This window comes from Parambassis ranga, chromosome 21 (genome assembly GCF_900634625.1).
Source record: "Parambassis ranga chromosome 21, fParRan2.1, whole genome shotgun sequence".
NCBI lineage: Eukaryota > Metazoa > Chordata > Actinopteri > Ambassidae > Parambassis > Parambassis ranga.
In genome coordinates, this window is record NC_041041.1 from 17,264,407 (window position 1) to 17,274,526 (window position 10,120).

The window sequence follows — 10,120 nt, forward strand, 5'->3', positions numbered from 1 at the left end:
TAAATTTAGTCTACACAATATGAAAGTGATTTATGAAGTTATCATTTTTTACTGGCGCTGCTTAGTAAGATACAACAATTATATTTCAAAGTGACTTAAAGAAATGAATGATATGCATAGTTTATTAAAAAATGAAACTTTACACCTATTTAAATTATAACTGTAACTAAACACTGTTGTAATATTTTATGAGTCATTACACTACAGCTTAATTTTGAAGTCGGGCCTGCCAAAGGAACAGAGTGTAACTGAATTGTGCAGCTGATACGACACCTCTGTGGCTCTGCAGAGGGCCGCTGTAATGAGAAACATCTGCCATGTTGGCAAAGAGTCCCCACAGTAACCGTCTAATGAAACAAACATGATTTCATGTTGCGTTATTCAGTTCCCAGAGCTCTTTTGTTGTGAGTAGGTAGAGAAAAGTCTATTACGGCATATGTGACAATGGGGCATTACCACTGACACCACATTAATACAAAAAAGTGAGCAACAGGACTTACACCAGTAGGTGACAGAGAGGTGTTCAGAACCACAGCTACAGATACAAAAAGGTTTAGTGGTTAATATTGTGTGTCGTTATTTGTGATCAGCTGATTGTGTGCATCACACTACACTCTAATGTTTTGTCGTGTAAGTAAAACACACCCCTCCAGTACAAAGACAGCAGAGCTTGGATGAAGAGCGCAGAGGAGTTCGAAAGTTCATTTACAACCGTCTAACCGCAGAGCAGCACGAAGCTAAAGACATTACAGCACCAGCCTCCTCTGTATCCCACTTTGTCCAATTATACCTCCCTACACCACTCATTTATTTCTGCTCCACTGCCCGAGCTGACACATGGAATTTCTTATGACCCTTATTCAGCTTTTCAGCATGCAGCAGCAGAGCTTTAGCTCAAAGTCACAACATGTCACTTTAGCCAAAGTTTTAAAAATGTAATTTCTCCCTCAGTGATGAAGATACTTAAGGCACACTCTCCCTGTAGTTCTACGTCAACAGATATTTCATGTCTTTTTTCCTCTGCTGCTGGTGGCTTGTCTCCCTTTTTTTTTTTTCGTGACCTGAATAAGTAAAGGCTGCACAGCGCTGGCTGGTGAATAGAGAGGAAGCTTTAGGGTGCTGTCACCTGCGTTTAGCCTCAAAAGCACTGATACAGTTGTAAGCTCCACAAAGTGCAACATAGGAGCTGTTACATTTTTTTACCATTCAAACGTTGGCCCAAATCCAAAGTATTTACACCAATGATTTCAACATGTGCTAATGCAAATAATGCAACACACTATAGAAGCTTGAAAGAATTAGCCTTTCCTTAACAATGTTTTATATACACATTTCTGCAACTGTCCAGTATACATCAGTCAGTCTTTTTCTAAAGATGTGGTTATTATGACTATTAAACAGTTTTAGTTTGGACAGGGCACTGAAATATGAACTAATGTAACAGCTCTAATGTAACTGGATGTGGATGCTGATTGGTTTAAAGTAAAGTCATCAAATAGGTTAAGAAAACTTCCGGACAAGGGACACAACCATTTCCTCATTAGACCAGAGTGCAGCTACAAGAGATGTTGCATTCCTCACACAGTAGGAGTGGTTACACTGTGAGAGTCCTATTACTGTAAAAAAAAAAAAAAAAAAAACTTTTTTCAGCATTGCTGCAGTAAGGCAGTTTTGATTCACAACAATGTAGCCTCAACCTCTCACTGCACCATAAAGCTGCACAAGATAACAAGGCGCCAATGTGTGCGCTCTCCGCTATCTAATCTGCCCTGGCCTGCACCCCTCCATGACAGCAGAGGAAATAGGGACACAGGGAGGTCTTTGTCTTGATGAAAACATTTACCCTGACTTGTACTGACAGCTGTCCTTTGTATATATGCAGGAGAACAACCCACTCCACTGGTTTGTTTACCTTTCGGGAATCTCAGAAATAACAGCTTACCAGTAACATAAAGTAGGGTCCTGAAGGTGGAATCTGTGTCCGGGAACCAAGAATTGACATTTAGTATCTGCGTCAATAAAACAACACATTTTAAGGAATATTTGTTTAGACAAACATTATGAGTCATGGACTCTCATGATGCACTCTATGATACTGCAGAAAAATCCTCCCAGCTTCTCCCTTCTGGCCATTACATCCATCTGCTGCTCCTTTTTTAGGATTATCTATCCACCAATTCACCCACAGTTTAATTCACTTTTTTTCCTGGTCTGGGTCATAGGAGCAACAAATTCTCCCTTAACCCCATCTGACATTCACCAGAGGGAGTTATTAAAACTGATGCTATAAATTCTTGAAAATAAGGTCCCTGCTATATTGGCATTATCTTGCAGACAGTAGCCTATTCTAACATCTGTTGCTCTACGTTTCAGTGTACCTCTTATTCTGCATCAGTGTTTGTCAGCTTGAGGCAATTAAAGGCTCAGCTGTGCTTTGGTCATGTGAATAAAACATTATATTAATGGGCCAACATGCTATTGTTAGCTTGGTTACATTCCTGATAATGTACGTCAAACCATCTATCACTAGTTTTGATTAGCTCAATTGCTTCCGCCTGTCATCACAATAGATTCATCAGGGTGCTGGTCCAACCAGCCAGTGTATAGCATGCAACCTCTGTCAAGCCAGAGCTGGTTACCATGGTAACAGAAAATTATAAAGATAGATGGGAAAATTCTGTCCTGTAAAATGTGTTTAATGTTATAAAAAGGTCTGTTTCTAAACCTAACCAAGTGCTGAAATGCTTTCCACAATGGCTAAGACAACCTGGCACACAAGGAGGGTATAAGCAGCCTAAATACAAAGGGAGGCAATGACACGTAAGTGCAACACGCTAGGGTGGGCCAGGTAATCAGCAGCAGGTGAAGGAACACAGGAGAGTGGAGGAAGGCAGGAAACAGGAGGAGAGGTGAGAATCAAAGGATGAAACAGGAAACAGGTGACAAAAGCTGAATAAGAAAGACACCACAAACACAAACAAAGACACAAAATTGACAATAAATTGGTATTATTATATATTTAATTATTTAACAACACACGAAGAACATTAAATAATGTCGTGTGAGGTGGCTCTACTACTGCAAAGCCTGGAGGAATGGCGTTCTAATGACCTCATCAGATGATTAGGTGCAGCTGATTAGGAGGAGGTCCCTGTTGATTGGGTAACCTGAAACAAAGAAGGGGAGCAAACAAATACGGACATAACTTCTGAAATTTCTGCGTGAGTATTGAACTTTCTTAAACACTGGGTCAGTTTATTCAGGGCTCAGTTTACAGTATGTGTGTTTTCCTGTTGTAAAATATCTTGTTTACTTTACTGTGGTTTTAAACCACCATGGCTGCTGCGCACCACAGTGAGACGGCTTTAAAGAAGAAGCTATCTGTGCAATCTGAGTTATTACTTTAGTGGCATAATGTTCCAGGAAATTGAGCCTGACTCTGTCTGACCTCTTTCTTTCCTTGCACTCTGTCCGCCCTCTGTTTATCTCCCCAAACTCTTTGTGAACTCTTCTCTTTATACACTGTAACTTCCAGACGGGGGCCTCCCTCAGCTGGACAGGTGCAGATATCTGAGAATGTCAGTGCTGTTTCTCAACTCATGCTGAGATCAGGGTGTGGGGCTCACTGAGACTTCCCAATTCCTTGGGAAACACGCAGGGAGGGACCTTTGTTTACAGGAAGAGACACGGTGACGCTGCAAAGTGTTTTCAGTTTAAAAGGAAGTCAGTGAAATAATAATAAATGCATGCTTAATTCAAGAGAATGTCATAGGTCAGAGTACAGTGACTAACTAGAAATGCATTACTGAAGGAAATTAGTCTAAAATGATTGCTGCAGCTCAACCATTCTTTATATATATATTTTACAAAAAATATATAAATACAAAAAGCAACAGCAGCAATCAAACTAATTAGGAGTGCAAGTGGAAAAAGTCCATGTCCAGTCCTGGCCTCTGAGCTAATGTGACCCTATAGATGGAGACCAGTAAGAGAAGAAGAGGACATGTTACTGAGAGGGGCCCCTCTGGTCAGAGGTAATTTGAGCTAAAGTGTGAGAGAGCTGGTTTACTGTGGTAGTGGAAATGTAATAATCAAATAAACAGCAGTTTTTAGGAATCCAGTAAAGATAGGGGTGCTTTTACAAGCTCAGCCTGTACAATGACTTTTACCTGAAGCATGAATGCAATGTCAGCACTTTTGTCAGTAGAAATGGGATGATAATGCACTTGGCCACTGATAACACTACAAATGAGAGGAACCATGTCGCATAGCTGGAGAGATGTTTGGTGTGCTCATGCCAATATACCCCGAGAAAAGTGTCTGTCAGCAGTTATTGGTCTGTGTGTGTCTGTGAGTCTATATCCAGCTTGTAGAGCTTCCAGGAAGCACATCAGCCAGAGGGCTGTTTGGCAGCTGACGTGGAGGAGTGCGATGACAGGTGTATTGTAACAGTGGGCACGGACTCCACAGAAAGTGAGAATAGAAGGCAGACCTTTTATTTGCGTGTGTGAAATAGGAGCTGCATGCATGTGTGCAGGTGTGCATGCTTTGTATGTGCATGCTTTGAACTGAGACATGCTGGGGTAACTGGTTATTTATCAGTGCTAAAAACCGCACGTTGTGAAATCCTTGCAGGTTGTGTGGTTGTGTACATGGCAACAGAAATACACTCAGAGTGTCCTGCAGTGGTCAGACTTCCTATGCCCTTGGACTTCACACCAGAGGTTTAGGGATTTAACTCCTTGCTAAATCTGTCACTTGGAACCTGGAAAAGATTAGCAACTCCGCTGACACCAACACCGTCAGGAATAGTTTTAGTTTCTCTTCCAGGGAAGAAGCTCCAAATCTTTTATCTCAGCCAGATAAAAAAAACACTCACACACACACACACACACACACAGGATATATTGGAAGATCTATCCATCTATCTGTTAATTTTCTAAACCCACTTTGTCCTGTACTACAGGGTCATGAGGGTCTGGAGCCACTCAGCTAAGATTAAGATTAAGATTAAGATTAAGATTAAGATTAAGAATGCTTTTATTAATCCCCATGGGGAAATTAAGCTGTAGTAGCAGCATATTAAAGAACAATAAATACAATATATACAAAAATCTCTTATATACACATACACACACCTAATAGGAAACAAATATAGGATAAGATAAATATCAGTTAATGTAATATGGGCTAGAGTCCATCACAGGGTTAATGCAGAGAGACAAACCACAAGTCACTCTAACACATATGGTTAATATACAATCCCTAATTAACATAACATTAACGTTTTCGGTACAATGGCGGAACCCATCAGCCATCTTCTGATCTCTCAGTCTTAGCTGTGGTGGAGCTAGCTGACACCCACTAAACAGATGCCTGTTCCGTGCACTGGTCATTGTTTACCATGCAACCAGCAACCTGAGATGTGAGAACGACATCGAGAGATGACATCTACGATCGGACAGATGACACCCAGTGAACTGTAAATTACTGCAACAGCTTTGTTCAAGGTATTCACATGACAACTGTCACATGTGAGCTGGAAGTGTACACAGTACACAGAGTGAAAACAAAACCCAGTCCAATGTGATTGGTCAAAATTCCAACCCCTTTTTCTTGCCTATAATAATGGTATTGGTAGTTGTTTAATTAGTCCACATTGATCTACTTCGCTCATTAAACTACATGGCAACCTAAAAAAAATATATATTTGAAAATAAATGTGTGAGTCCTACTTAATTTGTTGCTCTTGCTTCATGAGGACAAAACAAAGTTTTGTTTGTCATTCACCAAGCCCTACTGGAATGTTCAACAATTTACACAAGTCCTCTCACTTTAGCCGAGAACACGGGCGGGAAGAAGTGGCATGTTTGTGGAGCCGATTGTTCGGGACGTCTGTGAACAAGATAAACTGTGGAGCGCAGCTCCTCTATCACACAAGGAAATGTCTGTCCAGACTCCTCACCGATGAGATAGCCTTCCTGCAATTGTGGAAAAAAAACACACAGATTTCAAGTACTCCGTGTGGTATTTAGTGGGAAAAACACAGCAGGGGAAGACAAATGTAAAAACTAAAGTACCTTTCTGGATTCTTGATTTTTTTTTTCCACTATCAATAAGCAACATATGTCATTTACAGGCCACTACCTGGCCAATACATGTTGATGACTCATCTTGCACTTGGAGGTATTCTTATATAAAACTAATAAATTAATGATAAAAAAATTACAGGATTTACAACTTACGCTAAATAGCTGTCAGTGCTGCTTATCACATAGCAACATTAGCAGAAAAGATGGCCTCTACTCCAGTCAATAATAGCAAGATCAGTGTGCCCCAGGTAGCTTGTTGTGAACCTTAATTATTCATCTGAGTCATAGTGATGAGAGAACGGATGGAAGTATGCATCCTGATAACCATCTTCCTCTGCAATTAGCCAGATACACAGCTACAGAATTCATCTTCTTTTTCCTCTTCTTCTTCTTATTATCATCGTAAGTGAAGTATTATGTTATTTATCTAGCATAATCACAGCATCAGAATAATGGAAGTATAATTGTGTCATTGTGTCTTTCATAGCTGATTATCAGGCCAGTAAATGAATGTATCCCCTCAGCTGCTATTCATTTCTGTCAAACAAAAAGTTGCAGTTATTAGATGCCTCTAAAAATATAATAAATTGATTAAATGATTGAATTTGGACATCAAAACATCTCGTGTTCCACTTTGAGAAAGACATCCAAGCACAAAAGCCAGTCAGCAGTTACTTGCAGCACACTGCGAGTAAGAATAAACAGCATACCGGAGCAGTAAGCAAAAATCCAATCCGGCATTGGCGTGGCATTAGAGATCACTTTACTAAGCTGTGTGCTTTGGTTAGGTTAGGCCATTTAAATACTGCACCATGATAATGATCTGTGACAGGTGTGACTCTCTCTACTCTCTCTACTCTTGGTTCCTTGTCTGATGCTTTGCTCACCCATTCATCCATCCCAGGATACTTCCTAGAAGGACTTTGCTGGTCTGTAGTAACATCACCTACTTTTATGTTCACTTACATTAAGCAGTTTATCAAACAACATAGACAAACACTTATATATGAAGAATTGTAATAAATACAATAGAATACAATAGAATAGAATATACTTTATTAATCCCTTCGGGAAGGTCCCTCCAGGAAATTCAGGTTCCAGCATCAATACAACACCAGCAGAACAAGAATTAGAATAGTATAATAAAAAAATAAAAGATGAGAGGAATTATATACAGCCATTGCACACCAGCATAGTTATAGTGACACAGTTATTGAATTCCAGATGGACTAATGACACAAATTGTAAATGTGTCTATTACATAAACAGTTTAAGGTTGTTATTGATACCTCATGAGTCAGGTTGGATGGATTTAAACTCCTGGACATAAACTGGATGAATGAGAGCATCCACAGACATATAAACACAGTAAGGTAATGACATTCCTGGATTAGACAGAGACTGAACAGACCAGCTTTTAAAAGTTTCCACACCACCACATCCTCCTTTCAGATTAACACCAGTGGACTTGGCAGCTTCCTGGAAGAGAAGAAAAAAGTAAGCTAAGACAAGCTGAGCAGAGCAGAGCAAAGTGAAACAGGAGGGGGGTCATCATACAATCCCCCTCCCCTTACTGGTACCAAACAAACTTATCCCCTGCACATGCCCAGATGAGACATTACTGTAACACTGGACGGACTGTTTACGAAGTTTCTGCTCCCCCACCCCCTTTTTATTAATAATTAAATGCAATTAAGGAAATGATATTGAATTAATGTGGACTTGAGTGTGGGAGTGCTGCTGGGATTTGCATCAGTTGGAAAACAATTTGAAAGTTTATTGTGGCCTTTAATCCTCAGACAAGAAGCAGCTTGGTGCTGACTCATTTACATGCATATGCATTTGGACTGCGGTGTGATAATGATAGTTAAGCAGCAGGACTACACTCACATTGATGTTTCAGTTTAGCAGTAAGTCATTCTAAGAACCTATATGAACTAAGATGACAAGATTATTACCATACTTTTGCTGAAGATTGATTGTACACTCAACAAAAATATAAACGCAACACTTTTGTTTTTGCTCCCATGTTTCATGAGATGGACTTGAAGATCTAAACTTCATTCCAGATACACAATATTACCATTCCTCTCAAACATTGTTCACAAATCTGTCTAAATGTGTGATAGTGAGCACTTCTGCTTTGCTGAGATAATCCATCCCACCTCACAGGTGTGCCACATCAAGATGCTGATCTGACATCATGATTAGTGCACAGGTGTACCTTAAACTGCCCACAATAAAAGGCCACCCTGAAATGTGCATTTTGTTTCTGCTTTATTGGCGGTCTGGGGACTCAGAACCAGTCAGTATCTGGTGTGACCACCATTTGCCTCATGCAGTGCAACACATCTTCTTTGCATAGAGTTTATCAGATTGTCTATTGTGGCCTGTGGAATGTTGGTCCACTCCTCTTCAATGGCTGTGCGAAGTTGCTGGATATTAGTGGGAACTGGTGCACGCTGTCGTATACGCCGGTCAAGCACATCCCAAACATGTTCAATGGGTGACATGTCCGGTGAGTATGCTGGCCATGCAAGAACTGGGACATTTTCAGCTTCCAAGAATTGTGTACAGATCCTTGCAACATGGGGCCGTGCATTATTGCTGAAACATGAGGTGATGTTCATGGATGTATGGCACATCAATGGGCCTCAGGATCTCATCACGGTATCTCTGTGCATTCAAAATGCCATCAATAAAATGCACCTGTGTTCTTCGTCCATTACAGATGCCTGCCCATACCATGACCCCACCACCACCATGGGCCACTCGATCCACAACATTGACATCAGCAAAGCGCTCACCCACACGACGCCACACACGCTGTCTGCCATCTGCCCTGAACAATGTAAACCAAGATTCATCCAACGTGCTAGACGCCATCGAATGTGAGCATTTGCCCACTCAAGTCTGTTACGGCGACGATCTGGAGTCAGGTTAAGACCCCGATGAGGACGACGAGCATGCAGTTGAGCTTCCCTGAGACGGTTTCTGACAGTTTGTGCAGAAATTGTTTGGTTATGCAAACCAATTGTTTCAGCAGCTGTCTGAGTGGCTGGTCTCAGACGATCTCGGAGGTGAACCTGCTGGATGTGGAGGTCCTGGGCTGGTGTGGTTACTCGTGGTCTGCGGTTGTGAGGCCGGTTGGATGTACTGCCATATTCTCTGAAACGCCTTTGGAGATGGCTTATGGTGGAGAAATGAACATTCAATGCACGAGCAACAGATCTGGTTGACATTCCTGCTGTCAGCATGCCAATTGCACGCTCCCTCAATGCTTGTGGCATCTGTGGCATTTTGCTGTGAGACAAAACTGCACATTTCAGGGCACACCTGTGAGGTGGGATGGATTATCTCAGCAAAGCAGAAGTGCTCACTATCACACATTTAGACAGATTTGTGAACAATGTTTGAGAGGAATGGTAATATTGTGTATCTGGAATGAAGTTTAGATCTTCAAGTCCATCTCATGAAACATGGGAGCAAAAACAAAAGTGTTGCGTTTATATTTTTGTTGAGTGTATTTTGTTGATTTAAATGTGTATGTAATACAGCATAGACTGTTTAGAAACCAAACTAAACATGTCATAAAAAGAGAACCTCTTAGTTATTATTGTCGACAGCCAAATATAAGCTATTATGTATTTGCTATCATTTCCTAAGTGCTGTGTGGAACTGTTTTAACTTTAGAAAGCACCTCTCACTGCCAAACCATCTTTCATGTCTGAGTGCTCTTTCTTGGGACATCACTTTATCCTATTTACACCAGGAGGGCACTTGATTATATAACACAATTATTTAAAGGCATGAGATGTGGAAGTGTTGGGAGACTGTTCTCTGTACATCTGGTACAAAAGTGTAATAAATCTAGCAAGCACTAGCCATAGCACTCACTTGTAATACCACTTTGTACCACAAGGGGGTCTATTGAGTCAATATAGGGTCTCATTTTATACCTTCCGGTGTATGAAGTGTCTTTGTAAATTGAAAAATAAAAATACAATTGTTACTCATGAATAATACAT